The following is a 21322-nucleotide window of genomic DNA, read 5'->3' as shown; positions in this document are numbered from 1 at the left end:
CAAAGCAAAATTTAAAAATAAAATGTTTCAATAAAACACACAATAAATATAACTTTTTTAAATTCAGTTTCCTTTTTCTTAGTGGAACAGCAGTATGTCTGGGGACTTGCGACACTAGAACACTATGTGGCGATACACAGTTTGGACAAAGGTTTATAATAAATATTTGTAAAATATTCTCCGTTTCCATTAACTTCAAAATATCTAGAAGGTGAACATTTATAACATTTGTCCCAAACGTGATGCTTTCTTAACTGTTTCTTCTTCAAGATTATTGTTTTTTAAGTTTTTTTTAATTTAAATATTTCTTCCTTGATTCGTGATGATTTGAAGTAAATAGTAAATACAGCTAATACGGTTATTAAAAACCTTTATTCAGAAACAAGGTCTATCTCTCCATCTCTCATCACTGAAATTTTCACAATTGTTTTAAACTGCAAACACCACTTACAACAGGTCCTAACACAACCGTTGACCCTACAGTTAGTGCTACACTCTGAACCTTCCACAACTACTAACTTCCAGTTATTACATAATATCGTATTCTCCCTCTGAACGTTTCATATTAATACCTTATGTTAACATCAATTTGTTCTGAATTTGTGCAGTTTTACATTTTTATACGTTTGTCTACTGAAATACTCCTACTTGCTCGGATAGACCCTCATACATGTGTGTAAGGATGGAAATTGACGAAATAAACAATTGTCACAGATATGACAAAACTACGTTTATTCTCCCATTTACACTAATACAAAAATCTAATAGCTTTAGTATAAAGAGATATGCACGATTCAAACTACCATAATAACTCTACGAAATAGCTTACACATTCTTACAATGACTTTATAACCACTAATAACTATTTTACCAACACGTATTTATTGTGTGTTAAAAGTTGATTCTTTCAACCTAGTAAATCAGGACACTGGAGAATACCTTTTTGAATTTGGTCAATAGTGGTTATCAGATCGTAAGTTATCTCCTCGCTCACAACCGAATCTTCTCTATACTTCTTGTGATTTCTGATGAACTGGCGGATCCATGCAGCTCCTGTCATGGTTTCTCCAGCAGCACGTTGTTGTATAAGTTTAAGGTATCTATCAAGCTCAGTAACAGTGTCGGAGCTGACCTTTTCACGAAGATAATCCTTTATCACTGGGACGATTCCTGGAAACCCATTTTTGGATCCATTTATTATCTCATTCACACTAAGAACATTCCAGTTTTCCTGGTCTTGTTCAAAACATGCACCTGTAGTTAAAGTGAGATCTTGAACAATCCAAAACTTCTGTTCACGAACAGCGTCTCGTTTCTGCGCTGCTTGGAAATTTTCTTGAAGTTTGCTCATGGGAATAAGCCAACTCAGTTTTTTTTCTAAAACAACCCTGGAAAAAAGAGCTACGAAAATTGCATAAGCAGCGTTCTCAAAATCCGTTATTTGGACATCCATTGCTTTGATTTCAACACGCCAGAATGCCGACATATGATAATCGGGGGTTCTTAATGAGACAGCTGGAAAACGGAAAAGTGAGAGAGAATTGCTTATTCCAGTTTCATCTTCTTCCAGTTGTTCCCAGCTTATCAGTATTGGAGACCTCAAAAGAGCACACGCCACTTGAAGAGCAATTTGAGAATCTATTCCACTCGAAGTAAGTTCTTCATAAAACTGTTCATCATAAACAATGGGTAAATCATTTAAATGTACTCCACCTGATGAGAAATATAAGAAGTTTGATTCCCAACGAGAATGGTTAGGAATTTTATAGTCTAATGTTTCGGGATGGTTGATTTCTCTTCTTGTTCGGTCATCAAAACTTTCAGCCATTGCCTGCCATCGACAGTCATGGTCTGTGAGATAACCTCTTCTTACTGGAGAAGATGCACTTAAAGCCATCATTATTGGAGCTAAGACACACAGCTGATCGTGCATAAACATGGAATTTTCCAAATAAGATGCTTGTATTGTAGTCTGTAAAGAACAACTGGCTTGTCCAATCACTGAACAATCTTCATAAACATGGTTTGGTTTAGCTTCATCTCCAAACTGAACATCACCTCCAAGTACTTCTAGATTTTCAGTGAAAGGGTCAGGTGTGTTTCTGTCTTTAAATATTGGAATATTAACATTCGCTCGCTTTCCTCTTCTTTTTTCAAGAGAAATAAAGGAAGTTTTATACATTGGGTTATCCTGACAGATCAATTCATCTGGAACAAAGAGTGACATAGTGATACCTGATTCTGGTGTAGGCTTATAAACCGGTTCAGTAAATGCCTGAACACCAAGCCGCGGAAACATCCCTACAGTTAAGTAAGTTTCATCATCTTCTAAAGCTGCTAACACTTCTTTCCTTCTTTTTTTCATGTTCTCTTCTACCTCACTAAAACACTCCAAAACATCTCCATACGGTTCTCTTGGGCAGCTTTCTAACATCGACTCAAGACATTCTTCTGTCCACAACCCAGCAAGAGATTTACTATTTTCTTTCAAGTGTTTGAAGATTCTCGGGGCACGTAAGCTTAGTCTTGCCGTTTTAGCTTCGTGATTCAACTTTATTACATGTCCTTCAATCTCATCCCCCCACTTAAACGGGTCATTTCTGTTCTTATTCTGGTTGTAAATGTAAATAAACTGTTGACAAGCTAATGTCCTTAGTTTAACGAAATGATTTAAAGATTCTTTCCACGACAGAAAATGGGGATTTTCTAGAAATCTCATGGTACGGAATGAGTCTACGACTTGTAGCCTTGTATAAGCACGAGCCTACGTCCAGGAGATCAACTGCGTTGTATGAGAAAAACGCGTTGCGTCATAATTGTTATATGTCAGTCACAGTAACCTTTGGCACTGTGTTTATAAGTGTTTACGTCATACACAAATCTGCGAAGACGAATATACGCAGTCCTTTAAGGGGCTACAACAACAAATGGCTTAAGTACTGTGTAGATGCGTGAGAGAGACATTTGAGCATTCTTAACACAGCACGATAAAGGCACGTATGTTAGAAACGACTTGGCTCGAACATGGTTTTAGAGTCTTTTTATTTTTAATGTGATACGTAAGTGGAACACAGAAAAAATGAGAAAGTTAGGTTATATACCATAAGTAATTTGATCGATAACAACTCCTATACTGTGACCGGGATCTGTGAATTCAATAATTTAATTCACACGATTGATAACATACAAAAGCTGGACGAAACAGATAAATGAACGCTTTAATAAGTACTTTAATAACATAATTGTTTATACTTCTTGACGTTCCAATATGAATACTGTGGAATATTAATATTAAAGTTGTTAGTTTCGCCGGCTGAACGTAACAAAACATCACAAGGATACAACTCAGCAGCGACTTATGTGAAACTGTGTTCTCGAAGAATGCGAGTTAATCCTCAACATACCCTTCACAGACGTGTATTTGCCGACTGTAAAGAATTCTAGCACCTTCTATTTCTGACGTTTTGTTCAACCATTCAATATTATAGGTCCTTGACTACGCTTGACGAACATTTTATACCACATTCAAGTCCTGTTTCACTTTAGTTACGTCTTGAAATGGTTATTTATTAAAGTAAAATAAAAAAGCCCGATCACTAGAAATAATGAGGTTATAACAGAATAAATTTAATATTTCTTGTTGTGGAAACGACTCAAGTTACGCAAAATTACACCAGTTATAATATGTAGAGTTTATTTATTTCTAACCTGCACCACTATTTGTTTATGCGTTTAAAATTATTTAACCTATTATAACAACTACACTGTTAATTGTTGTACTGCTTTCACTTCTCACTTATGTAATGTGTCACATTTGAATGAAAAATTTGAACTTGTTCTATTCCTCTCAGCAGTTTGTAATAAACAAATATAAAAGTATGTCTCTTCCTCACTCTTCTACAACCATTGTAGCTAATCAAACTTCTAAAACATTCCCTTAAGCTATCTGATGTATATACTGGATTCATACATGAATACACTGACTATGGTTATGGTAAAATATATCTAAGAACCATGGAAATGTAAGCAAAAAAATTTTTAGGAATTTTTGTCTTTAATAATGTACAAATATTTTTACATACCCTCATAAACAGAAAATGGTTTATTCAAAAACAAACAAGCTGCTTTCCAGATACATCATAGCATTAACAAATCAAAATAACCACGCAAGAAAACACTTATTATTGACATGAAATATCAAAAAAGCTTGATTTTAAAGCTTAGAATAAAAACAACTGTTCCTACTAGCAAGATAAGTGAAATTTCCCAATTGCAAATAGTTAAATATCACACACATATCAATACAATCTAAAAGAAATGATTATTTTTCACAAAGCAAACAGTACACATATAGTTAACATAATAATAGAAATATCTTAATTATGCAATACAGATTTGTAGAGAACAGATCATTTCTAACGTTAAGAATATTTGAATACTAGTGAAAGTTTTTCTTGATAACAAGAAACACTTGAAATAAAAATGTATCTCAAAAGGGCTGGTATGGGTATATTAACACTTTCACTGATAAGAAGAGAATAATGTTTTGACCTTCTGAGGTCATCTTCAGGCTAAGAGGGAGTTTCAATATGACCATTGATGAAAACATGTCTCAAGGAGGAGAGTATAAACAGGTACTGTATTTTAGGGGTCGTTGCAGGTGGATGTTAGGTTATTAATTAGTATAGGTATAAAGGTGTTCCTTTACATTGGTTTAATTTTGTGTTTAGTTGCTGTACAAGTAGGGATTCTTTGACAATTAAGTAGTAAATTGCCATTGCTATATAACACTGAACATGGATTCATATATCTGAGACATTGTACAGAAAAAATCACTAAATGTTATGAGTTATCTAGTACTTTACACATTATCAATCACAATGTACATTTCACATTCTGTAATAGTTTAGTTTAATAACTATTCACACATTTCTTATCATATAACTAACTTGTTATAATAATTTAGTTTAAGAACCCTTAATAAGTTATTTCTTTCTATGTAATTAATCTTTTATAATGGTCAAATTCAACAACAATTAATAAGACGTTTTCTTATGTAACTAATCTTCTATTACAATATTATCTTTCATATCATAACTGATGTGCTTTAACGATTTAGTTCATTAATAATTAATACCTTTTCTTTTACTACTAATACGCATTTTTGTCACTTAACTAATTTCCTGTAATGGTTTAATCCAGCAATAATGACTGCACAGTCTTATATTAGAAGACTACATTAAACTTACATTACAAGTGTTATACATTACTTTTTATACACAATATAATGATTTTTGTTTTTAATTTTCTAGTGGTTGTATAACAATATATTTACAATCCTGACACTACATTTTTCAGTTCTTTTGAAAGACTATGGGTAAAAGCTAAAGAAATATAATGTGTCATAAGTAATTATCTTAAGTAACAATCAATAAGTTTTCGTTGTAATTATGGGTTTTCTCACTAGTACTATTACATATTATTTCAATCAAACAAAGAGATCAAATAACATATTTAAGCTATACTGTTTAACAACAGCAGAATAATGACAGCAAAAAGCAAGAACAATATGAACATAATAACACAGTAACTTCAACTATAGAATCATATAGTTCAGTGGTACATAATATTTCAGGTACTGTGTTGCTGTGATTCTCCAGATATAAGAAGAAACATAAAGCACTAGATGTCCAGGATTCCAATATGTTTTAATCATTGTGTAATATAAAAAACTAAAGAAAAATGTTCAGATTTTCTTGCAAGACGATTCTATAATGCTACAACATCCAGATATTTGGGTTTTAGGTCAGAAAGACATATGAATAGAATAGTTTTGGAAGGTTCAATATTACAAAATATTTAAGTACTATAGTACTTTTACTAATCTTAATTAAAATACTAACTTTAGGTAAATCAATTTTATTCCTAACAAAGTAACACTTTAATGTGAAATTCTATGTTTAGAAGAGGTCTGCACAGGTATTTCTAAACAAGAAACAATTCTTTTGAAAGTACTGTAGTATCCATATGTCACAGATAGTGTGGGTAGAGGTACTTTAAGTACAGTGACTACCAAACATATTCATGACACTTTATCCAGCATCATCTTATGAGATACAATGTGCAGTGAATATAAGAGAGATCTCAAAAGACATTAACATTCTTAAACTTTGTATTTCTAATTCTAATAATAATAAGGTAAATTATCAATGTAGACAAATGGTATAATGTTAAATTTCCTACATTGCTAATAAATTTTTCAAGATCATGAAATGTGGAATGTAAAGCTTAATATCTGTTACTTTATTTATTGGTTTTATATCAATTAATATTAAACATGAGACCACTTTATGACATTTCATGACTCAGCTGACACCAATACATGATATCAGTGTATGACAAAACTACACACAACTGTACTGAACTTATGATTAAATCAATGTATAATAACATGTGACCTTACCTACTTGTACTCAGGTCATGATCAACTGAGTGTATCACAAAATGACTTTACACAACTCCACTGAACTTATGATTAAATCAATGTATAACAACATGTGACCTAACTGAGTTGTACTGGGGTTTAGATCAACTGAGTGTATCACAAAATAACTTTACACATCTGTACTGAAGTTCCAATTTATTCACTGTGTAACAAAGTATGAGCTTACCTGAAATGAAATGGAAGCCATTTTAACTGATAAGATAATGTAACTTCATATCTAATTACTTAGACACAAGATTAGCATATAAAAAAGTATAAATTTATCTATACTGAAGTAAAGGTCAGATTAGTTGATGCATTCTAAATTTCCTTTACTTGATAATAATTTATATCAAAATGTGAGTTTGTGTGTACTGGAAATAAATGTCATTTCAGCAGTTGTACTGTGTATTTATTTTCACTGAATCAGATTGAGGTAGAAGTGAGATTAGTTTGTAGCATAATATGATGGTATCTGTACAGAATTAGAAGTGAGAACAGTTGCACAGTATGATATTACTGTACTGATGAGAATACGAAAATTATAGTTTATTACACGACTTACCTGCATTCAAGTGGATATAACAACATTTGACCTAATATTTTATCACTAATAAGGATATGAGGATTATAGTTTATACCCTGACTTAACTATACTCAAATGGAAGTGACAACAGCTGACTTAATATTATATTACTGTACTGATGAGGATATGAGAAAATAGTTTATTATATCACTTAACTGTACTCAAGTGAAAGTGAAAACAGTTGCCCTAACATGATATTACTGTATCAATGAGGATACGAGATTATAGTTTATTACTTGACTTAAGTGTACTGAAGTAGAAGTAACAAAAATTGGCCTAATATATTACTATACTGATGAGAAGATGAGGTTATAGCTAAGAATTACCTTACTGTACTGACGTGGAAGTGAGAATAGTTTACTTAATATCTTTTTGTACTGGTGTCAAAATTAATTTACAGTTTTTAACTACATAAGACCATACTTTTACAAAAATATATGTGAAATCAGTTTGTATCAAAATATGACCTTACTGCACAGAAGTGAAGGTTATATCACTTTGTAACATATGGCCTTATTGTAGTGTATTGAAATGGTGATGAGACCAATTTATGAAATGACTTTACTGTACTAATGTACAGATTAGAATATTTTATAGAATAAATAGCCTAATATGCACTTAACTGTACAAATGTGAGAGATCAATTTCAAGAATAATGTGATCTTACCTGTCTCAAAGTAGAAGAAGTTTGCTTTAAATAAGTGGAAGCAAAATATGTTTAAAAGATAATATCACCTTTCTGTTCAGAAATGAAGCTGAAATCAGCATATAAAAAAGTATAAATTTATCTATACTGAAGTAAATGTCAGATTAGTTGATGCATTCTGACATAACCTAAATTTCTTAAACTTGATAATAATTGATATCGAAATGTAAGTTTATGTGTACTGGAAGTAAATGTCATTTCAGCACTGATGAGAATACGAAATTTATAGTGTATAACATGACTTACGTGCATTCAAGTGGATATGCCAACAGTGGATATGATATCACTGCATTAATGAGGATATGAGGCTTATACTACATTACCTGACTTAACTATACTTAAATAGAAGTGACAACAGCTGACTTAATATTATATTACTGTACTGATGAGGACATGAGATTATAGTTTATAACATGCCTTAACTGTACTCAAGTGGAAGTGAAAACAGTTGCCCTAATATCACTCATTGATATTAGTGTATCAATGAGGACACAAGATTATAATTTATTACTTGACCTAAGTATACTGAAGTAGAAGTAACAACAGTTGGCCTAATTATGTTACTGACTGATGAGAAGATGAAGTTACAGCTTGATATGTCCTTACTGTACTGAAGTGGAAGTGCAAACAGTTTATGTAATAAATTTTTGTACTGGTGTTGAAATCAGTTTGTAGTTTATAACAACATATGACCATACCTTTACAGAAATATAAGTGAGGTCAGTTTGTATCAGAATACAACCTTACTTTGTAGAAGTGAAGGTTATATCACTTTCTAACATATGGTGATGAGAACAATTTATGAAATGACTTTACTGTACTAATGTACATATTAGATTATTTTATAGAATAATTAGCCTAATATGCACTCAATTGTACGAATGTGGGAGATCAGTTTCTTGAATAATGTGACCTTACCTGTATCAAAATAGAACTGGTTTGCTATAAAGAAGTGAAAGCAAGATGTGTCTATAAGATAATATTTAATTTCTGTCCAGAAATGAAGCTGAGATCAGTTCAAAACAAGTTATGACTTTACTACTGAAGTACAAGTGAAATCAGGTTACAAAAAGAAATGAAACTATCTGTAGAGTATTATAAATTAAACAAAGTAATATATTGTGTCCTAACTTGTGTAATATTATGAATAAAATGAGGTTATAACATAACATAATGTTTAGGGACAACAAAATCATTTTGTTCATCTCAACTATCCTATCCTCTGAACTAAAACTATCAAGTAAATAAAATAAAATTTTAAAGACAATCCTTATTATTCATGTAGTTATCAAGCCTTCTCTTATTAAACTTATTCAAATTTACTACCACCGCAACATCCAAAAGCAGCCCATTCTAAAGACCAACCACCTTGTTTGAAAAATACTGTCTCAGCTGAAAATGACTCCTACCTTGCCCAAATTTATACTTGTATTGCATAGACCTGCTATTTTTGCCATCAAGTATAAGAAAGAGCATGCATCACTGTTATAAATTTCATGTACAATCTTAAATACCTCAATAAGATCCTTTAGAACTATTCTTTTTTCAAGAGAAAACAATTTCAGACATTTTAATCTCTCCTCATATGATGGCCCCTTCATCTGAGGCATGATTGTAATAAACATCCTCCTGAACCCTTTCCAACAAATGAATATCATTCATCCAAAGTTATTCCCATCCAAATTATATATATAATTTACATCATGTTAACCCACATGCAGTATCTTGTATTTACAATAAATCTACCATTTATTTGCCCATCTCACTAAATGATTTAAAACCTTTTGTAAAGTAGCAACATCTTCCCCATAGTTAGTAACATCCAAGACCTTGATATCATCACTAAATTTAAGTAATTTATTGACCATTCCTTCATCTATGTCACTGACATGAATGAAAAAGAGCAAAATTTACAAGACTGATCCATGAGGTACCTCACTTGTGACATTAATCTAGTTTGACTGAATTCCATTTACAACAACCCTAACTTTTCTTTCATCATGCAACTCTTCTATCTAATTAGCTAACTTACACCTGAAGAAATCACTTTTTACAAGCCTTTTATGTGGCACCTCGTCACCTTCACCATCATAAGTAGTAACATTTTCAAACAATGTCAAAAGAACTGTGAGGTAAGATTTTCCCTTACCAATAAAATTCTAAACCTTTTCAAATTATTTTGCAAAACAATTTTATTATAAAATGTATCTTAGTACTTGGTTAAGTTTAGATGATTCCAGATTATAACACACTGAAACTTTACCTGAGTAAGAAAACTATTTAGGCTCAGTTTCCTGTTTCTTTTTTGTTATTTCCTTAACACTACACTTTTCACAAAAAGTTCTCACCCAAACTGAAACATGTACAAGTCCCACATCATTTCATCAAAGACTAGTGCAACTTTATGACACACCAGTATTTGACTCTGTTGATCCAAATACAAAAGAACTGTTTAATGAAATTAAGAATAATTTAAGCTATACCTTAAAATTTATTTAGCAAATAAACTTTTATATATTAAACAAACAAAAACTTCTTCTGGTGAGAAAATAGATGCTATCAGAATGACCTACTCGCCTTTCAGCTTTTGTTTTTAAAGAAGTATTGTTTGTTTTTTGAATTTTGTGTAAAGCTTCACGAGGGCTATCTCCACTAGCCGTCCCTAATTTAGCAGTATAAGGCTACAGGGAAGGCAATTAGTCATCACCACAGCCAGCCAACTCTTGAGTTACTCTTTCACCAACAAATAGTGGGATTGACTGTTACATTATAATGCCCCACGGCTGAAAGGACTAGCATGTTTGGTGTGACGGGGATTCAAACCAGTGGCTCATTGTCTTTCTATTAAATGTTCTTTCTTAAACTCACTATGATCATGGAACTAAGTATACAAGATGTGCACATTTATTTTCATTAACTTTTAAATTCAGCCCAAAACCTCACTGCTGCTTGTATTTTTATTATTATTAGTGATCATATCAAAGGGTGATATTAAATTAACAAATACAATGGATAGCAAACCTTCACCTGACTGAGCAAGTTAGGATAATGCAGCAGAAGTTGTAACTTGAGCTAAGGCATCAGAGAAACAAAGTTTAACTGGAAGTTCATCATTAGATTAAACAATGTTACTGCTTCTCAAATCATAACAAGCTGATCATCCAATATCATTAGATACAAAAAAAATTGAAAATTAGCATCCAAAAAGAGTACATTAAACATGGAGAAATATATAAAACATCTCACTAAAGAAATAATATTTGCTGTGTCTAAAAAAATATCAAGTACTCTCATGTTCATAGTAATTCTCAATAGTCATTTTCTATACAATCTCTACCACAATCCTGTGCCTGCAGTTAATCCAAGTCATAAAACTTATAACCAAAATAAATGAAGATTGTGACAACCCCAATGTAATCTTAAATTACTGTTTCTATAAAAAGTTTAAATTATTTTTAGCAAAAGTTTTCAGAGACATACCTAACAAATGAATTCACATAGGATTGAAAAATTATTTCATACTGTCTTTAGGCTAACACCAAAATTAAAACGTTCAGTTTAAAACTGCTGTAAACCTGACATAACATTTCTAATCTGCATAAATTAATTATTCACACTTCAATCAAATGAGTGAAAATACTGACAATGATAATAAATATTTGAAACCATAATTATGAGTGGCACTCTTCCTCACCAGCATTGACAATTTTGAGAAACAAGGAGCAGAATGATGGAAAATGTAATTTAAGATCTTTCTTACCTAATTGTGTCATCTTACAAAACACTTATCATGTTCAACAAATTGGGAATCTTCAAAAAGAAAAACTGTCAAAATACAGGTATCCAGTAAGCTTGCTTTCCTCGCAATGAAATCCTAAATTAAAATGTAAAAAAAGGGTAAAACCAGAAGCAAGAAAATTGTTTTCAACTACTAACAAATTTTTTTTGCAAAACTGTAAAATTAGTAGCCTATAACTGCATTCCCACATAAACACAAAAACTCCATTACATAATACTGACACGAAATGAAAAAAAAAGTAATGAGATAACAAATTATGAATATGTTGCGTTTAGAACTCAACTAGAAGCTAAAACACAACTCATAAATCGCCACAATATTTGAAAATTCCATTTTAAGTTGTTTTTTTTTCATTGTTTTAAAAAGCTTTTAAAGATTCCTAATGCATTTATTAAATAAATATACATATTAAGAACATAATGCTATGATGCAAATAATTGTTTTCCATTGATAAACTTTATTGAGTAAAACTGCTACGTTTTTCTAGAATACTTTCAAAATGTTTTGTTGTTTATTCTGTATAAAGTTATTCCATGGACTATCTGTATTCATTCACAAATTGGACGTTACATGAGAAAACCTCTCCAATCCGAGAAAAATTGTGAAAAAGGTAGTAGTAGTAGTAGTTCTTGGTACAATTAACATCAAAACCAACTGCTATTTCATGAGAAAGATAACCGAATTAACTAAACTAACAGCAATCCCATTCAACTACACACTCAACACATCCTCCAAGACTTTTAATTCCAATACAAACAGAATTTTATTAGCTTTTCGTTTACTTAAACCTTTCTAAGCCACCTGAGTATTACAGACGTTCTTTTGACCTATCAGGTTTTCTTAATGGAAATGTTTAAAACATTTCAGGTTGGTGATATGTCAATGATGTTCCATTTTTTTTTCTCCTCGCATCAGAAATCCTTAACCAAAGTACATAAAACTTAGTAATAGGATTTAGTTTCTCCTTTCAAGTCATACAATTTATTTAGTATTTATTTATTTATTTGTAAGTACTTCAAAATTTTGTTGTGAGGCATATTTGAACTATAAACATTGAAAATCTTCATCCTATCAATTTCTTTTATTGGTGGTTAAGAAAATTCCATTTTACATACCTAATCAGTCTCAACTTGATATTCATTAACATATTTCTTTTTGCAAATTGAATTATTAGAATGATTTATATTAATTTACTACTTTCACTAAATTTACATATACTCTTGTAGAATATATTCCTGTGGTGTTCATATTGATTAAATTTAGCAAAAAATATCAGCAAGTGTAAAATAATGTCAAATTTTGTAATTGGACTCTGATATAACAACAAACCAGAACTTCTTGTTTGTTCTACCATAATTCATATAAATTTGAATTTTCTGTATTCAATTGTACCATCAACACCCAAAGTTCACATGCTTGTCTCAATGGGATTAAAGACATTCTTGAAAATTAACATCCACATAAAAGAGTGTTTGTAGACAGTATTTCAAGATCTAAAATTTGCCTTACTAACCTCCTCTGGAGCTGGTTAAAATACAGAGAAATTCTTGAGTTGAGTAATGACTGATATTAAGTTGAAGCTCCTGATCAAGGGTCAATTTTATTAGAGCTACCATATGAACTTCCCTGCTCCTTTTTATTCATGTTTTGAAGAATAGTCCATTGTTTAAAAAATGTAAATTAAGTCCTCTAATTGGTTGAACATTATACAATTTCAAAATCAACTGATTTTCCTACATAGCATTCCATTACAGTTTACTTGCCGTAACAACTTTTTGTAACAACAACATTCAAAGTTTAAATAATTAATAATGTACTGATATAGCAGCAAACAGTAAATGATGGAACACACCTCTATAGTGAAATTTTTTAACCAATTAATAATCATTAATCCTTAAAAAGCAGGAATGTTGCAGATAGTAGCATCATTTCATGATGGCCACCATTTAAGAGTTAATCAAGGGCATTTAACCAACTGATTATTCTCACAAAACTTTAATAGTTACAATTATCAAAACTAGTAGGATTCACAATGCCCTTCAACAGGCAATTAAGTTGGGCTACTAAGAACATACAGAATGTGACAATTCTAATTAGACTTGACTTGCAAAAGATTCCTTGCATTCAAAGAGAACCCAGAGTAAAAAGTAATTGTCTAGCACTCTAAAGGAATAAGTAGGGGCAACAAAACCTACAACATCCTCATTCAAAATGATAACAATAAAAATCTGATTATTCATAGAAGTGGTAAATAATGATCAGATGAATCTCTGAAAAGAATTTATCCCCTTCCCTGTCTGAAAATAACTTGGGTAGAAAAAACCTGCCTGAGGATGTAGGTAAAATGATAAAATAATCCATGGACAAACAGTGCAGACCACTCTTACTGGTAATGTCTGTTGGACAACAGCAAAGAAAAAGAAACCTTCATGCAAAGGTGATACATAGCATATGAATATCAGGTCATAAACAGATGGAATGGTCATCTGGGAAAAATGACCCACAGTGACTTCAGGAATCCAGAGAATACTGAAGACAAAAAAGAATATTTTGTTACACATATCAAATGGAAATCAATAGGGTTGGCTTATAGATGCCAATTGTCGAAGATGCAAAAATTCAAGTTACAGAGCCAGGTCAAAAAACAAATTATAGTAGACACTCCTAACTGAAATGGGTTCAACATCTATTTGATACACCATTGCCAATGTGTGCATCATTTCTGTTGATAAATGTTTATTGAAGGACTAAGCAAATTATGAGAAAGGTATTTGGCAGCCTTAAAAATTAAATACTGATGTTGTGCAAAAGACAGGATAATCTCTGGATAGCCAAATATACCATATCATATCATAGCTGTCTCAACTGAGATAGCTTAAGAAAAATTGAAAGAGATGGACACTCATGAAGGTACTGCAGAAACAGAAACTAAAGTGTAGCTGCCGAGCCAGTGCCACTAACAAGACTTGACAATGTGTTGGAGCAAATCGTAGTTATTACCTTGTATAACATATGACTTGGAGGGAAAGCCTAGTGTTGTAAGCCTGTCTCATCCTGACAGAATGCATTCATTGCCAAAGCCCAAAGGTGACGTATTGAAGACCAAATTCTCAGTAATTGAGAGTTTCAATAAGATCCCAACCAATCAGTCAGAGTTACAAAATGAGTATGTGTGTGCGTGCGTACGTGTGTGTGTGTGTTTTATAGCAAAACCAAATTTAGCTATCTGCTGTGTTCATCAAAGGACATCAAATTCTCTGATTCTAGTGTTATAAATCTATAGATTTATTGCTGTCCCACTGGGGGACTAAGTGAAAGACATTGAAAACAAAACCTTACAATGCAGCATCTATTCTGTTTGGACAATCTGTCTATGTTGAGATAATTGATCTGCTACCCGCAGTCATTACCCTTGAAACAAATCAAGCTAGTATGATATGATAGGGTGATCCCAAGAAAGGAGATCCAAGATTAAAACAATGAGTCCTGGACCAATGAGAAACAAATAGCAGAGTAACCAAACTGTCAGTCTAAAGCCTAATGATTTTCCCCTAAATAAGCCCAGACCATGAGGCATAGCATTTTGAAGAGAAAGAAGGACAAAAACATTGTATAGGGAATATTCTTCATCCTTGCATACGCCCTGGAATCACAAAGATGGAGAATGTAAGGAAAGGAAGAGTCTACCCAGAGGTGTATAACTAATATATGTTAAACATATTTCAGTTTAAAATAGGTATATTCTAACAGTTAAATCAGCATTTACTACTGGTAGGATCTTCATATCTCATCATGTTGATTTATTTTGTGTTCTTTCTTACCTACTATAATATTCAAGGTAAAGAATTCACCAAAAATATTGGGCAACATTACTCACTTCTTATGTAAAATACAGATTTAATTAGAGGGATTAATTGCAATAATACATTGATTTCTTTTTTTAAGTTTATTTGTGACTTGTACATTAAAAAGGAATCTGTAACCAAAAATTTTTATGTGTATATAGTTTTAATATTATGACTTAATATATAGCATACTTTAACCAAATTTGGCAGACTTTTAGTGAACATTAATTTTCATTTGTACAAAAAGAATATGTTTTAATGAAATATTTTTGCAAACAATTTGTCCATAAATTAATAACAAGTGTTTTACTACTTTCATGTAAAGGTTCAACATACTTATATCTCAAAACCCTGTCTTCATTTTTGTAAATTCTACAATCCTCCAAATAAATATAAAACATTTCATAGTAAGACTATATTTAATTCACTGTTACCTCTACCCTAACAGTATATTTTATTCTTCAGCCAGTAAACAAATCAAAGTAAAAGTTATAAAACAAGAAATAAAATGAGGTACTTTACCAACTTAATGGTTACTGTTCATAAGATTTTAAAGTACTTCTCTTGAGAGCCTCAACTGTTGGTGGAGGCAGAAAATGTAACAGAGTTCCAGAAAAAAATTGGACGAATACACATGTAGTAACAGATGGTTATAGCTGAGAACCAGAATGTCCTGACATCCATGATGGGCTAATAAGCTTCTTTTTGTCCCTTTAAAATGTTTTTATAAATTTGTGAAATTGCACAAAATTCTGAAGCAACAGCATGAAATAAAACTTTAGATATATAATATGTTAAGTATTAACTATATTCCCACACAGAAACATGACAAAGTACTGAATCAAATTATTTTAAAAACAGTACAAATCCATGTACCTATTACATATAATAATAGAAATAGGAGAAACATAAAAGTAACACAAAAAGGAGTTAAAAACAAGGATAACTAAAAAATTGAATTTATTAATGGCACAAACCATTATAATGCAAATGATAAAACAAGTGCAAACATGCTCTACAATGCACAAGTACATTTTGAATGTGAATCCCATACTTTACATAAACTGCTGCCATACAGTTTATCGATGAATGATTGTGATATATTGTTCCAAGTATTTAACACTAATCTCCAATAAAACAAACGTTCTTGGTTATGTTTTGATCATCTCAACCTTTGTAGAAGCCCAAATAATATCATCTTAAACATAATTTCACCAAATTTCTGTATGGTTGGACCTTTGTCTAGTTGGAAGGTGAAGATAAATCCTCAACCCACTTTTGCTGATCCCCACTGGGCTTTACTTTAGATGTTGTAAACCAACTATACCATTCTACTTTCTATCATTGGTTGTCAGAAACAGAGCCAAGTGATCAGTGGTATTTGGTATTCTGTTTTCATGAGTCATTTAAAATAATCATAAAGTTTAAGACTAGAAAAAATGAAAAGAAACAAACAAGAAATACTTCACTTCCTTGAGAACTTTTTTTATTTTTCCATTAAAAACATACAAGGCTGTTTAATCTATTTCATAAAAATAGTTTATCTCAAAAACTAAAATAAAGACTGCATTTAACATTAGTTTAAAATCTCAACTTTATTACTAAAAATAACGTATTTGTTTTTCTAACATATTCAGTGACTTACCTTCCTGATTGAAGCTACGATACTTAACTCTTTCTGTAAGAGATTTCATCACAACTACATCATTTTATGTAATCTTCAATGATGTTTTGCTCGTCTTCCATCCACTATTCTTACATTTTGATCCAAACCGTTCTATACGCAATGTATAAGCAGAGATTCTTTACAGCTGTCGAACTTCGAGAAAAAAAATAATAATTTTCTACATACGTAAAACTGGTCATGAACGAAAGTAGTATTGAAATTTTCTTTATAACTAATAATACCAAAGTCATTATATATATTTTTAATTGTAATATATTTTTTTATTGTAATAAAGCAACAAAATTTTATATGAAACAAAACTTCCAACCACATCTTCACATTTTAGATAATACGCAAAAGCATCTGATAATTGAAAACATTGTTTAATTATATAATTATACAATTAATGCTCTTAAAAAGAATAAAAACTTAATTACATTTTTTGTCTGATATAAAGAGTTAAGTGACAGTTAAATTACAAGTTTTTGTCAGTAGTTATATGTGGTAAAGATTTGTATTGTATTTAATATATTAATAAACTTGCGTAGTTTAATATCCGCACTCTGAAAAAGTAACGCTCATTGTACATACTTTCCATAGCCTTACTTATCGTAAGTTCTTCAGCTCATAACACTGATAAACGAAATAAGTATTACTATATCGCTTACTTTTGCCTCACCATCCTACTTATTCAGATTGATATTTTTTAAAGAAATAGAAAAAGAAAATAGGACTAAAAATAAATGGTTGTTCATGTTTACTATCGTACAAAAGGAAACCGATATATTTTACTGTTTTGGTTAAAATAACAAGAAGCTTATTTTGTCTGTCTTGATTGCGTTTGTTTTTAAGTGTATCCAGGTGCATACTTTAATGTGTCAGTTTTAATGTTAGATTTAGAATTAGAGTGAAGTAAACAAAAATATATTTAAAGAATGTATACACAGATCGTGAATTTTGTAGAAAACTACTTGTTCACTGTTCGATTGATTTAAATTTCGCGCAGTGCGACGCATATTTCCAAAGTATCTACCTCTGCGTTAAATAACGTGTTTGTCAAAAATATTAGAGCAGAATCAAACATAATATTCTTTAAGTAAATATAAAATATATATGTCTGTGTGTTTGTGGAAAACTGGAAGAATAAATCATGAAGAACAATAATTGTCAAAACTCAGTGATGTATATTTTTGTCCTTCGTGCTCGTGAATTTATAAAAACGAAAAAAATGAAATGATATACAGACATGAATAGGGAGGAGTTTGGTCAACCTATTGTAACTTATGTAATTCAGAACGGGGAATAATTTTCTTCACTATTGTGTAATTGTTGTCCAAGTGTATTGTATTAAGTAAGTAAGTGTTATGGAGAGTTTTAATTAGTTTTTCCCAAGTTGTCGACTATCCTCACACACTTTAAACGAGGTTTTACCAAGCTGAATAATGTTCCAGGAAAATTTCAATGAGCTTTCACCAAGTAGATAAGCTTCCGAAAAATGTGAATGAGGCGCTATAAACCATAAAAGTATCTCGGAACAGTTTCAACTAGGATTCATAAGGTACATAAGTGTCTTGAAACAGTTATTTTGAACGAAGTTTCACCAATCAGGTAAATATCCCGAAACAGTCTGAATGAGGCATTATCAAGCATAAAAAAGTGCTGGAAAAGTTTAAATAAGGTTTCATCGAGTTGGTGAGTGTCCCGGAACAGTGTAAATCTATCATCGTGTTGATAGATGACCAACAACTGTTTCAATGAAAATTTGTCAAACAGGTAAATTTCACTGAATACTTTGATGCAATAACTAAGTGACGTCTTCAATAAAAATGAATATTGAATTTTCCCAACTCACACACTGGACAAAAGAGAGAAAGAACTGATACAATAGAGCCATGCTTCAATCGTGGTCATTAAAGCACCATATAGATGTGTATATCTTGTTATTATGCATTTACGGTGTCTAGTAATAACACAATAATGGTTAAAATATCTTTTTTGCACTCAGAAACATAGCATACAGATAATTAAAATGTTTTAGTGACATTAAAATCATCAAATATTTGAAAAATGTTTTCTTCGTTTTCATTTATAACACTTATTATTACCACTATATACGGTAGAGTAATATATATAATAGCTATTGGAAATAATATACTATTATGGAGTGTATTTGTGATTAATATCAATAAATATTGCTGTGAATAATTTTTATAATGCTTATTTATATCAATATATAGCGTAGCAAAGAAAATCTTTAGTAGTTACTTGTATTATTAAATATTGATGTGGAAAATATTTACTATAATTTATCAGTAGAAAACTTATAACTTTTATTATAATTTTTAGTCTGATCAAACATTGTTGTGGATATGTTTACAATAGTTTTTGTAAACATGCTTGAAGAGATCTTCTATAATAGTTGTTAGATTCACGGAGAACATTTGTAATAGTTTTGGTGTTTATGAATAGTGCTTATGATAATTTTAGCACGTGTGAACTTGTTGTAATTGCAGTTAATTACACTTCTCAGGAAGTCTCAGAAATTAGAAAAGTGTATAATAATAGAATTTCAAAATACTAAATTTGTCATATTCACGACCAGGAGAAATGCAATGAGCAAAACGCCGCAATAAATATGGAGGATATAGTGGGGTAGAAATATCATTATTACAAACTATTCTGATTTCTGGAAATCCCTTATGGATTTAATCAATAACATATTGCTTTAATATAATATTTCTAACATAATATCTTATGACAAATATAATTAATTATAATTTATTATTATTATTATTGTCAATAATATTTAACAGTGGGCTAAAATTTTTGTGGTCTCAGAGAGAGGTGTCAGTTAAAAGAAGCCTAAACAGAATATGCAGAGCTATTTCATTCGGCTGGCTTCGCCATCTGGTGACGACGACCCTGAGAAAGAGCAACAAGCAGTGATGGAAATAAAAAGTAAATCAAAGTCAAAGGCAAAGAAGAGAAAAGAGGCTTTGTCAAACTGTGAGGTATAATTAATAGTATTAGAATATTCTAGCTCTCACTTAGTCTTAAAGTTTCGTTTTCATGTAAAATAATTGAATAATTGATCAAATATATTGATATTTCTTAATTTCTTTCTGATCTGCATTTCATCAAGACAGATGGTTAACATTCAGAATAAACCTTTAAAATATTATGCGATATGATCTACTGATATAAGTAATGTTTTCTGAAATTAACCACTAGAAAATTTTATTTAATATTTATATATTTATAATTTCAATATTGTTGCGTGTTTGAACACAGAGCTTCATATGGGTGTATATTTTTATAATGTTTACCTTATTTACGAACAGAGTTTTGTTACTAATTTTAAAACTATTTTACGTATTGAATTACATAGTTTTGGTCACTTAAAACCACCTCAGTTAATATTATTTTACACTAATATATAATATGAAATGCATGAAGACTCTTTGTCTTGTAGATAATATATCAAGTCTTGAGATATAAGTAAAACGTCACCACTTAACATATAATATTATGCATCAATACGTAACATAAAAGTCAATTCGCCAATTTTAGAATTAAACTCAAACTCAAATAAATGTCTTTCTAATTTCAATACGTCTAAACAACAATAGTGATCAAAACAACGCGTGCATTTAAAAAGTACTGATGAACAAATTTTCAATAATTTTGTAAAATGATGGAATAAATAAAGTCGTCAATTAACTTTGTTAAGCTCTAAGTTAAAAACTAAGATCATACTTATACTAAAATATTTAAGGTATATTAAATTTTTACTCTTAGAATTTTGGTATTTTTTCTTGTGTTCCCTTCAACCGTTCCAAAAGTTCTTACGTCTCTGTTCGTTTTTACAATTTTGTCAAATCAAAATTATACTAAAACGTTGATACAATCTCATTAAAAGTGTTTAAGGATTAGTAAAAAACTTCACAGATTTCGCTTGTAATTAATAAAATCAGTTTTAGCACTGCTTACAAACATTTTATAAACACGCCCAAAATAAGCAAGTTATCTCAAGAAGTTTCGTCAAGAGAAATGAAATATTCATTAGTAAATATAGCTTTACGTTTTACAGTATTTTATTGTTTGCACTTATGTTTATTTGCATCTATGCTAAGAAACTGCATACTCGGCCGTCTTCCACTGCCTATCTTATATTCGTTTGTTTATCATTCTTTTCTCAGAGAAGTTGTTTCCACTTATTAGTAACACAACTCATTC

At 30.8% G+C, this 21322-nt stretch overlaps 1 pseudogene; it reads right to left on the bottom strand.

The window, feature by feature from the left end:
• Positions 1–907: 907 nt before the first annotated feature.
• LOC143227430 (glutamate--cysteine ligase catalytic subunit pseudogene) lies at positions 908–2719 on the bottom strand (annotated as a pseudogene).
• Between the last annotated feature and the right edge of the window lie 18603 nt (positions 2720–21322).

The sequence above is a fragment of the Tachypleus tridentatus genome, chromosome 9 (assembly GCF_004210375.1).
Source record: "Tachypleus tridentatus isolate NWPU-2018 chromosome 9, ASM421037v1, whole genome shotgun sequence".
Taxonomy (NCBI): domain Eukaryota; kingdom Metazoa; phylum Arthropoda; class Merostomata; order Xiphosura; family Limulidae; genus Tachypleus; species Tachypleus tridentatus.
Note: the sequence above shows the minus strand (reverse complement) of the source record. Positions and strands in the feature narration are given on the sequence as shown.